General features: G+C 38.8%; 1 protein-coding gene across 2 annotated transcripts in view; it reads left to right on the top strand.

Annotated features, from left to right (window-relative positions):
• The first annotated feature begins 10,224 nt into the window (after positions 1-10,224).
• RARB (retinoic acid receptor beta) overlaps positions 10,225-17,750 on the top strand; it is a 716,333-nt gene continuing 708,807 nt past the window's right edge. For both annotated transcript variants that reach the window (XM_079114293.1, XM_079114292.1), the window contains exon 1: positions 10,225-10,295. The gene's annotated coding sequence lies outside the window, so the exon portion shown is untranslated. The remainder of the gene's footprint in view (positions 10,296-17,750) is intronic.

Genomic DNA, 17,750 nt, shown 5'->3' with positions numbered 1-17,750 from the left:
CAGAATGCCATATCTGTCTTTAACAAAAAATTGTCAGAATACCACCTGAATGTGTTTTTAAAGTATTTACAATATATTTTACTGATTATAGCTAAGAGCTTTGCACAATTCATCTTGCAGATGTAGACACATTAATGAATATAAGTGTATTAGTTTTCCTCTAGCATTTTAAATTTATTATTGGGTTGGTTTGGCAGTGAGAAGGTAAAAGGGGTTCAAGGTCCAAGTGAAACGGTTTTTAAGTGCATTGGGAGTGATGAGTTATATTCATATTAATATCACCAAATCCTTTTAAAGTTTCCATGTTGTCAGTGTTAAAGTTTTTAAATCAGAATTTACTGTGATAAATGCTTCCACTGAAATATAGAAAAGACTAGAATGGGCATTTAACAAACAAGGAAATATATTAGGTCAATAAACTTCTGAAAAGTGCAATGCTTTGAACATCCCATCATTAATTAGGAAAATGCAAAATAAAACCATACTAAGATGTCACTACCTGTTCAACAGATTGACAAAATTTTTTTAAATGTTTGACAATACCAAATGTTGACAAGGATATGAAACAACAGAAAACTTTTATATAACTTCTTTAATGAATGCAAATTGGTGCAATTACTTTAGAAAACAACTGGACAGGTTTTAGTAAAGTTGATTGTATGCATACTCAACAACTTTGCAAATCCAAAGTATCTACCCTCAGAAAAGTGGTGGGTAATTGACACAAAACCAAGAACAGTCACTGCAGCCTTGCCTGCAATTGTCAAAACCAAGAAACAACTCAGTATCCATCCACTGCATAATGGATAAGGACATTGACTTATATCCATATAAAGGCATACTGTTTTTAAAAACAACAAAAATAACTGCAGCTACTCAAAAGAACAGGGGTGAATCTCAGAAGCATAATACTAAGTGAAAGAAAACAATCTTAAAATAACACTTACTGTGTTACTCATAATACTTCAGAGTCAAAACAAAAATGCATGTAGAAGGAGAGAACTAGAGAGAAAAGCAAAGGAAGTGCAAGTGGTTGTTACCAAAGGCAAGGACAGGGATTTGGAGAGCAGTGTGCTGAGGCTTCTGGGTAACTGGCAGTTGAATTTCTTGACTGCAGTGGTGTTTTCAGGGGTATTTTTGTAGCAATTCATTATACTCCACACTCAAGTGTTGTATCATTTGCTGAAATTTTTAAAGTGGAGAGTCAAAAGATTCAATAAAAACTTTTAGAAACAGGAAATCAGGAGAGAATGGAGAAAACAGCATTAAAATGTATTATGATGCTTTTGTCTATACGTTGAATAATTGAAACAGTAAGTTTATTTTATAAAGCGAGAAATCTGGAAATGGGATGAATCCAGGTTTGATTAATAGAGGGGCCCAAGTGTGTCAGGATTCTTTCCTCTTTCTATTCTGAAATTTTCATCATATTATAGGCTATTTTTGAATCTTGACTATCCCTACAAGACCCATGCGTTTGTGAAAGGCTTGGTCTGCCAGTTGGTAGTAGTGGAAGAGTGTGGATGGGTTAGGAGGCGGGGCCTACTGGTAGCCCTTAAAGGGGGTTATGCACCGCCAGCCCTCTCCTTGCTGTATTTTGCTTTCTGACCAGGAATTGAGCAATTTCTCACACTTCTGCCATGATGTGCTACTCCACTATCAGCACACACTAATGGGGCTAATTGATCATGGGTTGGAAACTCTAACACTGTGAACTCAAATAAACCTTTACTGTTTTTAAGTTAATCATCTCAGGTATCTTTTCGAGTGATGGAAAATTCACTAACAAATTATGTTATCTCATAGTTATAGAATGTTTTTCACAAATGTAGAGCAGAGTGTCCCCTTTTAATAGTAAAGAGAACATTTTTCATGTGTATACACACACACACACTTTTTGTCTTGATTCATCAGTGGAATTTGTAGCCAATGTCTACGCCCCAATGCAGGAAAGGGGTCACCATGGTTGACATAGATCAATTATATTTTACTGTGTGAGACTTGACCTGTCACTTCCCCTGAGGCACAGTTTTGGGAGGGAGTACAGATAACTTAATAATATCAAGGTTCAGTTAGATAGCACAAAGAAGTATGACTGTTGTCAGCCACAAATTTTAAAATGTAGACAATGTCCCTGAAAAGCTTGCATCTTTGGATGAATGTACTCTCAAAATATTAATCAATATTACCAAAAATATGGTTCATGCGTAAGCATTTCCTAACGTAACTTATTCATTTTAAAATTACGTTATCATTAAGTAAATACTGTATTACCCAAAGAAGAAACATAATCAAGTTGTATTAGAATCTAAATGCTAGAAAACAAGGAGAAACCACTACAAAATTTCAAGGGGGAAATAGTCTTTATGTCTCATTGTATGTATCTCCAGTTAGGTCATTGTTTGTGGTCAGAGACAACAAAATACACTGTCACAGGTGTGTAGACTAATGAATTTACCACTCCAAGAATCTCAGTGAAAATGAAATTGCATAAAAAGAGTATTCCTGGTTTCCTAGTCATGAAAGAAAAAAAAAAATAAACAAAAAGTGTAAGAACAGAAAAGGAGTTGTATTCGGAATGACATTGAGCAGTGAAGTTTAAATTTAGACTCAGTATTTTCCCTATAGGGTTATTTTTCTCATATTAAGTATATGTAATTTTCTCACTTAATGCTGTGTATGTAATACTATATATATATCTTAGCATATTTGCAGTAGAGAAGTGACTCTATAAATGTTATTTTACTAATTATTATTAATATTTCCTGCCTCAACCCTACTATCAGTCATTTCTCCAAGAAGTTCTGGTTCTGTTTCCTGGAGCAAAGTGTTAGAAAGAAGAATCTGGGAGTTAGGCATGTTCATTGCTGCTGGGGTGTCTTTGCTTCTAGTCCCATTCAGTTGATAAAGCAAGAAGATACGCATGTGTGTACTATCTAGTTCCTTCCTTTCTTCTTTCTTTTGTCTGTTTTGTTTTGTTTGGGGTTTGTGGGATTTTGTTTGTTTGTTTGTTTTTTGCTTTTTTGTGATGCTGGGGTTGGAACCCAGGGCTTTGTGCATGCTAGGCAAGTGTCCTACGACTGAGTTTAGCACCTCTAAATATTTCTGTTTGGAACCATCTGTATCCAAATCATACTAAACATGAGTTTATACTGATGTCTCCAACTCTCATTCATTATCTCATGGATCATTCTAGCCTCCTCTCCTTGCTGTTCTCTAATCTCTCATTCCAACAGTGAGAAAGCTATCTCCCATAATCTGCCAATCAAGAATTTACTTAACTGTTCAATTCCAGCATTCATGTATAACTGCATCAGAATTCTTAACCTATACACCATTAATGTGATTTTTAGACCTGATGCAAATGTAAAATATTATTCTTGGTAGAACATGTCTGGAATTACTAATATAATAATAATAATATATGGATCTCACATTTATCTGATTTTTTTTTAATTGGGATTCTTTGGAGAGAAGAAGGTAGTAAAGATGTACAAAATTATGGTCTTCAAAGGTAGTTTAATATGTTTAATTCCTGATAAAGATAATGAAATATAGGTTAAAATGTCATTTAATGATATGGACTACAAACTGGCCCTTATACCTTCCGAATCATCAAAGCAACACAGAGGGGAAATACTTAATTCTACTAGTGAGGAATAGGAATTTAAAATATTAAACAAGGTTGAAATTCTAAATGCTTTGTACCATAATAATATATAACATTTCCAACTAAAAATCCCAAGGATTAATTTTTGGTAATCAATGGCTATAATTTTAAAGTTCATCTGAGTGACAAACTCATAATTTTGAATATAAAGAAAAATATGTGTTAGCATTTTGGAATATGCCCTTTGGGAAGAATTACCACCTTTATCCACGTAAGAACTCGTGAACCAGGGGACTGGGCCCCAAGTCCACAACCAGCAGGGAGAGTAATGTCTGATTCACCCCCGCGAGAGCTGCACCTAGGGCACAGGGAGCAGTCAGGGAACATTGTGTTGAAGTCAGTTTTCTCTTCTAATGAAAGAAGGGCAAACGATTAAATCACAACCTTAGATCAAGAGAATTGTCCTTGAGGATACCATGTTGCAATACATATACAGTACATAGGCATGTATACAGTCCAAAATCTCTAGAGCTTTGCATTGGACTCTTATTCTATTTTAAAATTCAAATAAAACATTAAAACTAAGCTTACTACCAGGGTTCTCTAAATTAGTGATTGCCACAAGTATGTTTGTGTGTTGGTTGTATACAGTGTTTAATACTTCACAAAGAGGTTATAGGCAGATGACTGAGAAGAAAGGGAAGAACTTCAAGCGTGAAGCATCATGATTTGAAAATGATCTTTAAACTGAAGTTAAATCACCTTTATAATTTTATTAGAAATCCACTACACAACTGGTATACAATTTACAGAAACAATAATTTTTTTCAGATGTATCCTCTTGTGTACAGTTAACCTAATTCACTATTTTTAAAAGTTAAAAAGAATAAAAACACAATCTTTACATGCTGTATTCAGTACATCTTGTATTCATATTCCGATATATTAAACTGAATCCCACTAATATATATAATTAATACAAGTTAATAGAAATATGTAAGAAATAAGATCCTTTTTATGTGCTAACTAAACTTTTTTGTATGTTTCACACACTCATTTTAATGCACTCTACATCTGAGATTTGGGATATTATCTACATATTTTTAAATTGATATTAACAATTTATACATAAATAAACATGAATTTACATTTGTAAATTGCTAAATCCAACAAGGAAAGGAATTTATGGGTACAAAATTCCATGAGTCAATTATATTAGACACATAGTACACCCTCCATAAATATTAATTTTCTCAGTAGACTCATATTTTCCCCTATCACTGTTATTAATATCCTAAAAAGTGAGCCTTTAAGAAATAATTTAAAATACCAGAGAAGGAGATTTTTTTTTTCAAGTGGGTAGTTTGAGCTAGATTTTGTGATTTTTTTTTTTTTTTCAAAGAAATTCTGGTCTTTGGGGGGTCAGTAGCTCAACCCCTTCTGATGTGCTGAGGTCTAATGGTATGGCCGGCGAATAAATGTTGGCAATCTCTGTACTAAGTTATTCTTAGAAAGCTTTCCATGGATAGTAATATGACCCTAATTGATGCCCTAAAAAGTGGTCTCCATAGGGGGAAACGGTAATTGTGAGTTACTCACAGGTAGAGGATTGATTTTACCATTGTTAAGGAAAGAAGGTGGAAAGTAGGGAAGGAAGTGGGAAAGAGCCCATCTTTATGGCATGCTAGTAAACCACAAACCACTCCACTTTTATTTTCGTGATTGATGATACCACTGAAAACCCTCCATGGAACGACTGTACTGTCTTGAATCTCAAACCATAGACTATTCATTATACTGTATATTTTCTATCCTGACCTGATATTGATGTACACTGTGTTTAATGAGTCATATTTATCACACTCTGTTTTGGAACAGGATGTACTGCGTATCTTATCTCAGCCTTGTGGTCCAAATGGGAAATGGGGGCAAGTGTGGAGTGGGAATAGAATCTGGCTGGAAGGCTGGTTAGGAAATGCTGAACAGGAAGGAGGGAGAGATAGAAAACTTGAGTTGGAATCTCGAGCTGGGACTTCACAGAGCATTCCAAACACGAATGAAAAGAAACAGTGGGTTCCTGCCATCTGCGTGGTGGCAAAATGACCACGTCTATAAAACACTCTCTCAGCTCCAGGTTATCATCCAATCAGTTTCCACCTTATGGTCCTAACAGTTTCCCCAAGTGTCAAGCCCATGTGCATATACCCAGGACCAAATATTCCAACCACAATAAAGGCAGCCTGTTATCTATTTAGAATAGATGTTCTAAAGGAAATGACAAATTAAAAGTGAGAAGAGGAAACCATCCTATGTATATTTCTAAACTAGTGCTTTTCCTTAAAGGGAACCAAAGTAATTGGATTTAGACATATAAATCTAAATTTATCTAACCACATATACTTATATTAGAGTTTTTCCTTTGTGCCTTGCTTGTATTTCCAATGTTTCAGGGTAAGCAGTGGCCAGACAGGATAAGCCATGTCAGGCCACAGGGATCCCAGAGTACACTGGCGTTGAGACTCATCTAAGGTAGAGAAGTTAGTTAAGGACACATGGAGGGAGGTATTAAGAAAAAGTAAACAATTCCAAATATAACCAACTTATTGTACCAGCTGCAGTATAAACATGGAACTGTTACAGTTTTCTCCAACCACAAATGTCAAATGCATTATGTCAAATCTCTCTTCCCTGTTGGAAGACCCCTTAACAAGACACTGGGAAGATTCCATAACTCCTGGGTCACTTTGAGTTATTCACTTCCAGCTATAAGATCCATCAAGTTAAATTTTTAGTTCTTCTCTGATTTGGAGCTCTCTGTCCCTGTGCACAGGCCAGGCTTGGCCCTAAGGAATGTTTATGAGAGGGGGACATGGTGTGTCCTTATTCCTCCTCTCAAAACAGCACCAAGAATTCAAGCAAAACCAATCTTTAAAAATTTTTTAAATTTATTCTAATTAGTTGTACATGACAGTAGAATGCATTTATACATTTTGAGCGATCACATATAAATGGAGCGCAATCTCTCATTTTTCTGATTGTACATATTATAGGATCACATCAGTCATGCAGTCATACATGTACATTAGGTAATAATGTCTGTTTCACTCTACTATCCTTCCTATACCCATTCCCCTTCCCCTCCCTGCACTCCCCTTTACCTAATCTAGAGTAACTAACTATTCTTCCCTAGTGCCCCCCACTCCTTATTGTAAATTAGCATCCACATATCAGAAAACATCCAGTTGTTGGTTTTTGGGGTTTGGATTATTTCATCTAGCGTGATATTCTCCAACTTCATCCATTTGCCAGCAAATGGTATGTGTATATATATATATATATATATATATATATATATATATATAGAGAGAGAGAGAGAGAGAGAGAGAGAGAGAGAGAGAGAGAGAGAGATGATGGAATATTATACCATTTGGTATTATAGCATCTCTCTTTTCCTCCACTTTTGAAGGCATAACTCCCTTCTCCCCTGATCATAAGGGCTGGGAAAGAAAGAGAAGGAAGGGCAAATTTTTGCTATATAATTCCTTTTATGTGGATTGTCATGGCTTCTGGGGTGAAGATGGACTGGTTGGTTGTATATTTTTTCCCTAGCTGGCTGAAAGGTTTTCTATTATTATTTTTGAATGACATGTAGTTACATATATTTATGGGGTACAGTGAGATATATTGATATGCATGTATCAAACCAGGGTAACTGGCATATTTATCACATTAAACATTTACCATTTCTTTCTCCTGAAACATTAAAAAATCCTCTCTACCTGCTATTTTGAAATATACAAATTTATTGTTGGCAACTATAGCTATCCTACTGTGCTGTAAAATATTATACATTAATTCTCCTCCCTCCTGGATCCCCGTACCTGTTGGTCATCCTCTTTCTACCCTCTCCTGCCCATCATACCCCCTGGTTTCTGGTAACCAGTATTCTACTCCTTTTATGAGATCAATGTTTTTATTTTTGTAGTTTTTTGCTTCCATATATGTGAGAACATGTAGAATTTGTCTTTTGTATCACTTAATTCACTTAACATCGTGTCCTTCAGCTCTCTCCATTTTGCTACAAATATAAGGTTTTCATTCTTTTCATGGCTGATTAATTTTCCATAGGGTATAAATACCACATTTTAAAAATCTATTCCTGTCATTCTTATGCTGGGCATCCAAATGCAGGGTTCTCGGGGTTCAAGGTTATGAGGACAGCTCAGTTCTCTGAGTTGACATGGTTCAAGCTCCATCCACGCCTCCACTATCACACTCTAGAGGACATCCTATAGCCGCTTGCTACTGAGGTTCCCATCCTTGTCCTGGGCCCTCCTGGGTGAGGTTGAGTCTCTCAGCTCACACCTAGTGCCCCAGATGGAAACCTCACGTATTGTAGTAGACAAAGTCAGGAATCAACTAAAATACTCCAAAGTTCTTTTGAATATTTTTGTGTAACATCCCACCAAACCCTCTCCCCAGATTTCTGAGTTTCATTGTCTTTTTTCTTTTTTTTTTTTTTTTTGAAGGACAACCCTCAAGTTACTGGAGCCTAAAGAAGAGTCTAGGAGTTTATTTCCCCTGGGAGGCTATTTACCAATAAACAATCCAGGAATTATTTCACTTCTAAATGATGCGGAGGCTTCACTTAAACTTCAAAATGTCCTTACAGAATCAGGCCAAGCTCTACTTGCTGCTGTGGGACTTTTGGACCCTTGTTAGGCTTCTTCCCCTTCCCTTTCCTGCGCCACCTCCCCCTTAACTGTTTTTTCCTGGGAACATTTTCTTAATAAATCACTTGAATCTTCACTCAGGGTCTGTTCCTTTGGAAACTAAGGAATTTACCCTTAATATGCAGGTGGGAAGTAGGGAGTTTTGCCACCATTGCCCAATTTTCAATTTTGATTCACTTCAAAGGTCTGAGTAGCTGCTAATGTTCGTTTCCTTCCTTCTCCCTCCTTCCCTCCCTTCCTCCTCCTCTTTCTTTTCCTTCCTGCCTTCCTTCTTATCTTCCTTTTCCTTCCTTTTCTGCCTCCCTTCTAGAATGCCTTGTACCACATTTCAAATCTTTTCTCAGAACATTCATGGAATTTTGGAAGTGGGGGCTGATGGAGTGATTGTCTTGATAATAAGTTTCATTTCCATTACGGCAGGAGATTATGCTATTGGTTGAGATTTTTATATGAAGAAGGAACTTGAAGCTGTAGAGAAGATTTTTTTTTTGAAGGACCACCAGTGCTGATAACACTGGCGAAACTTCGTTGAGAAGGAAACTTCAAGCTTCCAACTCTTCCCGAACTATGAATTCAAAGGCAGAATCCATTTGCAGAGCTAACTGTGGAGACCAAGGCAGTACCATCATGTGCTCCCCTTGGCAAATGATAAGTTTCTCCAGTACTTAATGTCTGAAGCTTCAGAAAGAGCAGTAGGTAAAGAAAAAAAAAGGGGGGTGGGGAGGGGAACTCACTATAAATCAATAGTAAGGTGAGTGAACGGCTCACTCTTACTTGTTTTATTTTTTATAGTTTGATGCAAGTGATGCCTCAGGAAGTTGACACAAGAAACCAGGACAATAGTTGGATAATTAAAACGACTACTTTGGCAGGAGATGGTTCCCCTTGTCTCTGAAACATAGCATTTATGAATGAAAGTGCTCAGCATCCCAGTGGCTCTCCTTTTGAACTGGCTCATCCATTACTGGTGTAATGATTTTCCGTCTGGGCAACAGCAAAGCCAAAGGCCTATTACACAGGCAACATAAAGTTAAAAAGACATTATGAATAAAACGTTGGCTCATGCCTGCTTTTGCCAACCCTTCTCCAGAGAAGATTGCCTGATGCCGACACGTGTTTATTACACTTAATAATGTTTACATAATTCTTCCTCGAGCTCATTAGAGCTGTCAGATCAAAAGTAAATGTGTTCCCCCCTCTGTTTATCTCTACAGACTTCTCAGTCAATAAAACAAGATGAATGACATCCAGGAGCAGATGAGGTACTCTTGTGCTTTGCAAACACTGCCAAGTTGAACCCTCTGCCCGAGTGGGTCTCAGGACTGAGAAAGCATGTATTTGCCACTTACTTAAGCCACTTAATTCTCTTCGCAAAGAAGCAGCGCATCTCCCAACTTTAATGTGCCTGATATCGCTCCAGAGCTTGCTAAAATATGAACTGCTAGGACCCAGACCTAGAGATTCTAATTGAGTAGGTCTGCGTTGGGGTCCTGAAACTTGCATTTCTAGTACGCTCCCAGGTGGTGCTGACGCTGCAAAGTGTGTGGACCATACTCGGAGCTGCCATGTTATAGAGGTCATTTCTAATCCTCTTATTTGTAGGAGGATATCTTTGGCAAATTGGGATATCCTGGTCTGTGGCATGCATTAGCAAGGGTGGTGACTGCAGCGGGGACAGCAGCCAGAGCAGAAGTGAGGGCAGCAGCAGCAGCAGCAGCAGCAGCCGCTGGCCGCGGCAGCTCACGCGGAAACCCCACTGGGCCAGTGTGGCTCAGAGCCGTTGCGAGCCAGCGTGGAGAGGAGGGGCTTGGCGCCTAGGGGGCGGGGTCTGGCACCCGGGGGCGGGGCGCAGCGAACCGGGCTCCCGCTGTCTGCTCTCCACGGCGGTGGCGGGGGCTGAGGGCACAGCCAGAGAGCGGCGCGCCGCGGACTCCCAAGCAGCCCGCCGAAAGGTAAAGCCAGGAGAGCGCGCTGGCGGGTCTTCCTGCTGGGTGGCTGCTGTCCAAGTCCCAAGCGTCCCTGGAGCCCTCAAGCAGCGTCTTGGTACCCAGGGCATTTACATTGCATCCCGGGACCCGCTGCCGAAAGGGGGTTTTGTGTGTGAGGCGGTGGGGCCCGCCCGGGGCTGGGGGTTTGCGGGTTTGCTGCGGAAGCCCGCGGCCATTCGAGGACATCAGGACTCGGAGACAACTTTGCTCAGCGGTCCTTTTCCAAGTTCCCTTTATTGCCATTGTCTTAGCGCCTCCCGTCAGACAGTCTCCCCGGACTCCAGCTTTGTTCTCGTCAGGCCAAACCCGCCGTCCCCAAGGGCGTGAACTCGGGAGTAGCTGGCAAGTTGCACCTGCCAGCCGGATCTGTCCCGGCTCCTTTTGCATCCTGCCGGGTCCAGCGCTGTCCTACGCGCACTAGGGTTGGGCGCTGTGAGAGCCAGTGTCCACCAGAGCAGAGGTTATCATCCCGTTCCCCACTGGGACCTGAGATCTGGGATCCGCCGTCAGACCTCTGGGTTACGCATGACTTGGGGCCGAAGGAAGGGCAAAAAAAAGTTTGGATCATTGACTGGGCCTTGGGAACCAGCAGCGTCAGACTGCACATGGCAGGAGTTGGAGAGAGTGCTAGGGGTAGGCGACAGACTGAGGAACCGGACAGGAAGAGAACCCTGGAGACTGAGGCTCCTAGTCGGGACTCTCAGAGGGAACCGGGTGCTTCTAATTGTGTGCGTGCTTTGGCAGGAAGAAGCTGTATATGACTGCAGGAGAAATGGGTTAAAAGAGAGAGGAAAAGAGAGGTACTAGGAATATATGTAATTATAGCATACCCAAGTGAGCCCTCCCTCCTCCCCTCTCCGGGAATTTTGGAAAAGCTGTGCCTGGGATGCCTTGTACCTGAACTCCCGGAGTGGATTTGGGGATGGGGAAGAGATATAAGTTTTACCCAGAGCTAGAGCTGGCTTTGAAAGCGAACAGGTGACAGCAGACGTGTGTGTGTGTGTATGTGTGTGTGTGTGTGTGTGTGTGTGTGCGTGCGCACGCGAACGCGCACAGGAGCTAGGGATGCGCTCGGTGCTGGACCGCCCGCTGTGCCTCCACTCCCCCTCCTGCTTCCTGCTTTTGACAGCGGCGTGAGTTTCCCTGCCACTCCCGCCTGAGGCTGACAGGCAAGAGGCAGGAGTGATGGTCGCAGAATGGAGCGGACAAAAGGGTGCATTTGGATGACTCTCCCAGGGAGAGGCAGCTGAGTGTGTATATCTGGAAAGGGGTCCTTTCTACCAGCTAGGGAGAGAACATTGAGAGAAGAGGGATGAGGTGAGAGAGGGAGAAAGACAGGTGAGTCAAGGCAGAGAAGAAGAAACAAAACTGGGTGAAGAGAGCCAAGATTTAAAGCTTCTTGTCTGATAAGCTGTAGAATTATAAATCGATTTTAAAAAAGGTATTAGAAAAAGAAAAACCTAAAGCTAAAATCTTAGAGGATGGGGGCACAGTAAATTTGATTATTTAATAAAAGCATTTTATCGAGTGATGTTATAGTAAGTCTGAAATCCTCTCTGAAGTTTATTGCTGGCTTTAGGTAATCTCCCTGACACATCTTTCCAGCACCTACTCCAGAAGTACCTTTTGACTGTCAGAAAGAAGTAAAAGGCATATATACACAAATAAAATGCAGCTAAATGAAGTTTAAATGAAGCTTTGAGCAGGATTAAATGGCTTGTGTAACTGCTGAATGTTGCTAAAGTACTGTCAGGGCTATAAAATAGCCAGACAAAAATAAAGGAAAAAAATAATTGTAACAAGAAAATGAAGGCTTTACAAGAACTTCAGTAATGAACACATAACAATTGATGGTATGATGCAGTAATTATTTTCGTATTTACGCCATTAACGATTGTAATTTAACGTTAATGTCCTGGTATTTTATTCCTTCTCATTTGCAGACAAAAGCACATCTGAGACACCATCAGGGAGTAATTTGGTAATATAAAGTCATGAATAGAAAACACTAAACCATGCTCAGAACTCTGACAACATAAAGCGTGAAACAAAATAACCTCATTTGCTGTTTATTATCTGTCTTTATAATTCTGTTTACCATCATTTGCATAAATGAATAGCTAAATTGTATAGTATATCTCGTTTTGGAAAAAAAAAAAACCTTGATGCTTATAGATATACTGGGGGAAAAATGGTAGGTAATCCTTACATTAAACATGAACTAAAGAAACTTTGTGGAATAAGAACCAGTCTTCAATAATCAGAATGCAAATTCAACCTTCCTCAGACATCCTTCTTTTATTTAACTTGGCTCAAGAAGTGATTAACAATATATATGTAATTAATAGATGGACAGATCCTAAACTTCTTTTCTAGCTAATTTTAACCAAATCAAACTGAAGTGCTCCACTTCAACCTGCAAAGCTTGTTTTTGGTGTTCAAACTTTCAAAGGATAAATTTTCTGAATGTGAGAAGGAGGGAGTTTTTTGGAAGAAGCTCAAAACAAAATTCAGCAGAAACTTAAATCGTTAACAATTTAAGACCAAAAACTCAGCCCCCTATTTTCAAACCGTAGAATATTTGTTAAAACGGCTTTACTCATATGATAAGGGGAACAATTAATAACTGTATTAAAAGGGCTTTGAAGTAACATGCCAGCAAAACAGCTGAGCAAAACATGTGGTGGTTGGGAGGGATCAGTCAATCACATGAATGCCTTATAAAAAAAAAAGCCATTTATTATTACCAGGCACACACAATATCACAATGATTGAATGCACCTTTTCCTTTCCATACAAATAGGCTGGTCTCATGTGGAACAACACAATGAAATCAGTATTACCTGAGAATGGCTTCCATGTGAAAATAAGAACCTTGTATATATTCTGAGTACAGAGAAAAATAAAAGAATACATGACAAGTAAGCTGTTTGTTACAGGGAAGGTTGGTGTGTGGATGGTGGGGTGAAGTCCTTAACAGTTTACTGGTGACAAACTTGGGAAGTACAATTATGTGAACAAAGAACATTTTGAATACAAGTTTAATTACGGTATGCTCCCTTAAAGTCACTCTCTCTGTGTTTTCACTTTTGTATTCGAAATATTTTGAAGGCTGACCAATTTCACTGTACATCCCTTGTTCTTTATCACATTGTTCTGTAGAGAAGTTCTGTATTTTTCTTTGTCTTAAAGTTCAAAATCTGACTTTTGTTAGTCATTTATTCATCCCTGCTGCCTGCATTTATTAGGTGCCCATCATTAACAACTAGATATTGTACCAAGTATTGGGGGTTCAAAAATGAGTTACTCAGTTGCTGTAAGTTCCATAATATATACAATTATTTGTCAAGTAAAAATAAAATTCTTTAGCTGTGTACAGTGGTGCACACCTGTAATCCCAGTGACTTGGGAGGCTGTGGTAGGAGGATCATGAGTTCAAAGCCAGCCTCAGAAAATTAGTGAGACCCTAAGCAACTCAGTGAGATCCTGTGTCTAAATAAAATACAAAGAAAGGTTGGGGATGTGGCTCAGTGGTGAAGTACCCCTGGGTTCAATCCCTAGTACAAAAAAATAATAATAATAAAATAAAACTATTTTTAATCAGTGAGGGAGATAGTTATATGTGTAAATAAATGCAATAAGATGTAATAAGTGGCAGTCTACCCCAGAAGATTGGAATGAGATAGACTGAGTTCAACTTTCAGCTCTGCTTCCTACTACCTATCAGAATTTGACTCAGTTATTTGACTTCTCTGAGTGTGTGGCTTCTTCCTTGGTAAATGGGGAAGTGACATTTTGCTAAACCACAGCATTGCTATGAAGATTACATGACAGCCTATTTTCATGTCTTCTGTCTTGAAAATAAACTTTGAATCCCATCCTTGTCAGCATCCCTCACCTCATATCTCTGCTCCATGTCATTGTCAGACTTCTGGTGATGTCAGCCCCACCTCCTGTTTACCTCCCTGTCCATCCTCTCCAGTGTGGCTTCTGCCCCCACCACTTACAGAGACAACTTCTGTTGACATTTGCAGAGACCACCATGTGTTCAGATCCCCTGAGCTACATTCTCATACAACCATTTGGAGCATTTGAAGGGGTTTTCCTTATCCTTTTCCTGGGACTAGCTATCTTCTGTTGGCATCAGTGAGGTGTGAGGCCTCTGTGAGACTCTGTACTGCGGTTCTTCTTCTTTAGATTTGTATTGTTTCTTAGCTGGTTCCTCCCTCATTACCTTATTTCTGAAGAAAGTTCAGCTCTTTTCAACTTTAGGACTTGATGGTGGGCCCTCTTTTGATATCTCCTTCCTCCCTTCTTTCTCCTCTCCTTTTGGAGATTATTTTCATTCTCATGGTTTCCAACTCACTTGTATGCTGGTTTAATTTAATGTCTCTGGTCCATACTTGGCCTCTGATCTCCAGAAACATGTATTCAACTGTCTACTTAACTTCTCCACTTGGACCTTTCACATGCATATCAAATTTCTTGCATTCAAAATTAAAATCTGTGTTTCCACTATCAACAACACTCAATTATTATTCTCCCTTTTATTCTTTCTTATATTGAGAAATGACAGCCCCATGCACCCTGTTGCTCAATCCAGAAACAGATCCATCCCTTTTACCTCCACATAGTTCTTTATTCTTGGGCATATACTTTGTGTTCAAGGTGGGTGTTGACCCCCTGAACAGTGGTTCACTTGTTTTGATTCGCCAATGTTCTGATTATACCAAATCAATAAATAACTTTGGAATATTACCCCTGTTGGTATCTATCAGCCTTTTTGTATCTCCATTGCAACCCCCAGTGTCCAGGCCAAGGTTACCTCTCACCTATTACTTTTGTCTAGATATGATAGATTTGTATTCAAATTGTTAGTATTCCTATTTAAATTTATTTGCTGCATTTTGCACAGGACAAGAAATAAGTTTCACACAATCTAATAGTAAGAAGTTGGATAACAATATAGAAAGGACTCCCATTTTGTATGCTAACTCGATTTAATGCTAAGAGGTTACATTCCTTAAAAGGTAAAAGTCCTTTATGGGCTGAAATAGATGCCTGGCATATCCCTCACAAACACACTGGATGATGGAATTTCACTCTTACCAAATTTGGAATATAATTCTTGCTTTTTACTTTTCAGAAATGAAGTCAGATTAAAAGTTCTGCCACTAGAATAAGTAAATTTAAGTAGTCATAATCTTGAATGGTCTATTTTTTCCTAGGCCAATAGAGTACATTTAATACAAATATTGATCTAGAAATAGAATTAAGAGACTAATTATCAAAGATGGTAAATGTTGGCAAGAGATTTTTTTTTGACAGTCAGTAGAAAACGAAAGCAAAATAATTTGATTGGGAAATATCATCAGTGTCAACTTCAAACTGTGGGTTGTCCCCGCCTTCCCCTCTTTCACTAACAGGTCACTACTCTTAGCAAAATTGGGCATCGCTGAGTGCACTGTTGTTTGTATGTTGTGCATCCATGAGTAGAAGATTTTACCCAAAAAGGGCAGTGAGGATAGTAATATCATCATACACACAAGACTCAAGGGATCAGTGACGTCATTGGAACTCAAACTGAGAAAAGTCTCGGAAAAGGCATGTTCTTCCCTAAAAGAGTCACAGGATAATGTATGACCTCTGTACAAAGAAACAAAAAAAAATCTAAATTATCATGTTTGATTATATTTTATTATATAATTTAGAATGAAACATCACTGGTTAAAAGTTTTCCAATTTTACTCATTCCATTGACAGCATTTTTATTTTAATTTACTTTATTTATTTTTTATATTTTTAGCTGTAGTTGGACACAATATCTTTATTTGTTTTCTTATGTGGCGCTGAGAATCAAACCCAGTGCCTCACACGTGCTAGGTGAATGCTCTACCACTGAGCCACAACCCCAGCCACTATTTTATTTTTTTTACACATGAAAATACAAGTGTTATTTAACAGTCTGTATATTTACCTAATAGTACTTTGCTTTTTTGGATTATAGTCTGATAAATTATGTTTCATATAAATAATTAGTAACCAATAAGCAAATTCTCATAAAACCAAAATATCTGTAAAAAGCAAACATTTCAACAATTATCAGATTGTACAGCTTTTTAAATTCATTATTTCTTTTTCTTTTTTTTATAGCTTTATTGAGGTAAAATTGAAGTACAATAAAATGCATATATTTGAAGTATACAAAAAAAAAAAAAGAGTCACAGAAACACAAGAAGACTGTGTTCCATGGTAAATACACTTCACATCGTTCATTGGTCTCCCTGCACCCATCTTGGCTTTTACCCTTGCCTCGCACTGGCCTGTATTCAGGTCTCCTACTAAGCTTCCTTTCTCCTTTTCTTCTGCCTTCCTCCTTCCCTCTTTCCCACTTTTTAGTTCCTTTCTTCTCCCTAGCTTCTTCCTTTTACTCTTGACTTTCTGTTGCTTCGGTTCTTTCCCGCCTTCTCGTGTCTCTTCTTGTTTATATTTTCTTTCTTGGTCATTCTTATTAGAGCACAAACAAACAAAACACCTTTGGGACTTGGTGGTCATGGCATGCAGTATTTCAAATTTATATCGAGAACCTTAAACCTGAGTTTTGCACATCTGGAATCCCAGCTACTCAGGAGGCAGAGGCAGGAGGATTCCAAGTTTGAGTCTAGCCTTGGCAACTTAGTGAGAACTTGTCTCAAAACACAAATGAAAGGGGCTTAAGGTATAGCTTAGTGGTAGAGCACTTGCCTAGCATGTGTAGGCCCTGGGTTTAATCCTCAGTACCACAAAAATACCTTAAAATTATTTCCTTTGTTTTCTACATGTCAACAAATAAACATATAAGAGATGGAAGAAATGAAAGCAAAATAATTTGGGCAATATCAGAGTCAACTCTGAACTGTTGGCCTTGTATAGGTGAAATGACTGGTTAGTGAGGAAAATGGAACTTCCTTTTCTATAGCCTGAGAAATGATAAAATGTCCTTATGGATCCATACTACCATGCTGTAGGATCACCTTCTCCCCATAAATAGTGTTTACAACAAGGTGATACAAAGGTATCAAAACAGGCAAATAATAACATCCTGAGTTCAGCTATCATTTTGGAAGATGTATGCCACCTTCACAGGAATGGTAAAATTAGAATAATGTTTAAATGATACTTAATATTAATAACTGAGTGCTGGCATGTGCCAGACTCTGGGCTAAAAGGTTGATACCTATTATTTTATTTATTCTTAACAGGCCCATATTCTAAGTGAGGAAGCTGACTAATCAGGGTTAACTGAATTGAGCAAAGGTTGCAGAATTAATAGTTTGCAAGGGGCAATTCATATTCTCTTAACTGTGGTACATTACACCACTATAGAAGGGCCTCTTTAGCAACACCCAGATTCTACATCTATGAAGATAGAACCTGTTG

The sequence above is a fragment of the Sciurus vulgaris genome (genome assembly GCF_902686455.1).
Source record: "Sciurus vulgaris genome assembly, chromosome: 16".
Taxonomy (NCBI): Eukaryota; Metazoa; Chordata; class Mammalia; order Rodentia; family Sciuridae; genus Sciurus; species Sciurus vulgaris.
Note: the sequence above shows the minus strand (reverse complement) of the source record. Positions and strands in the feature narration are given on the sequence as shown.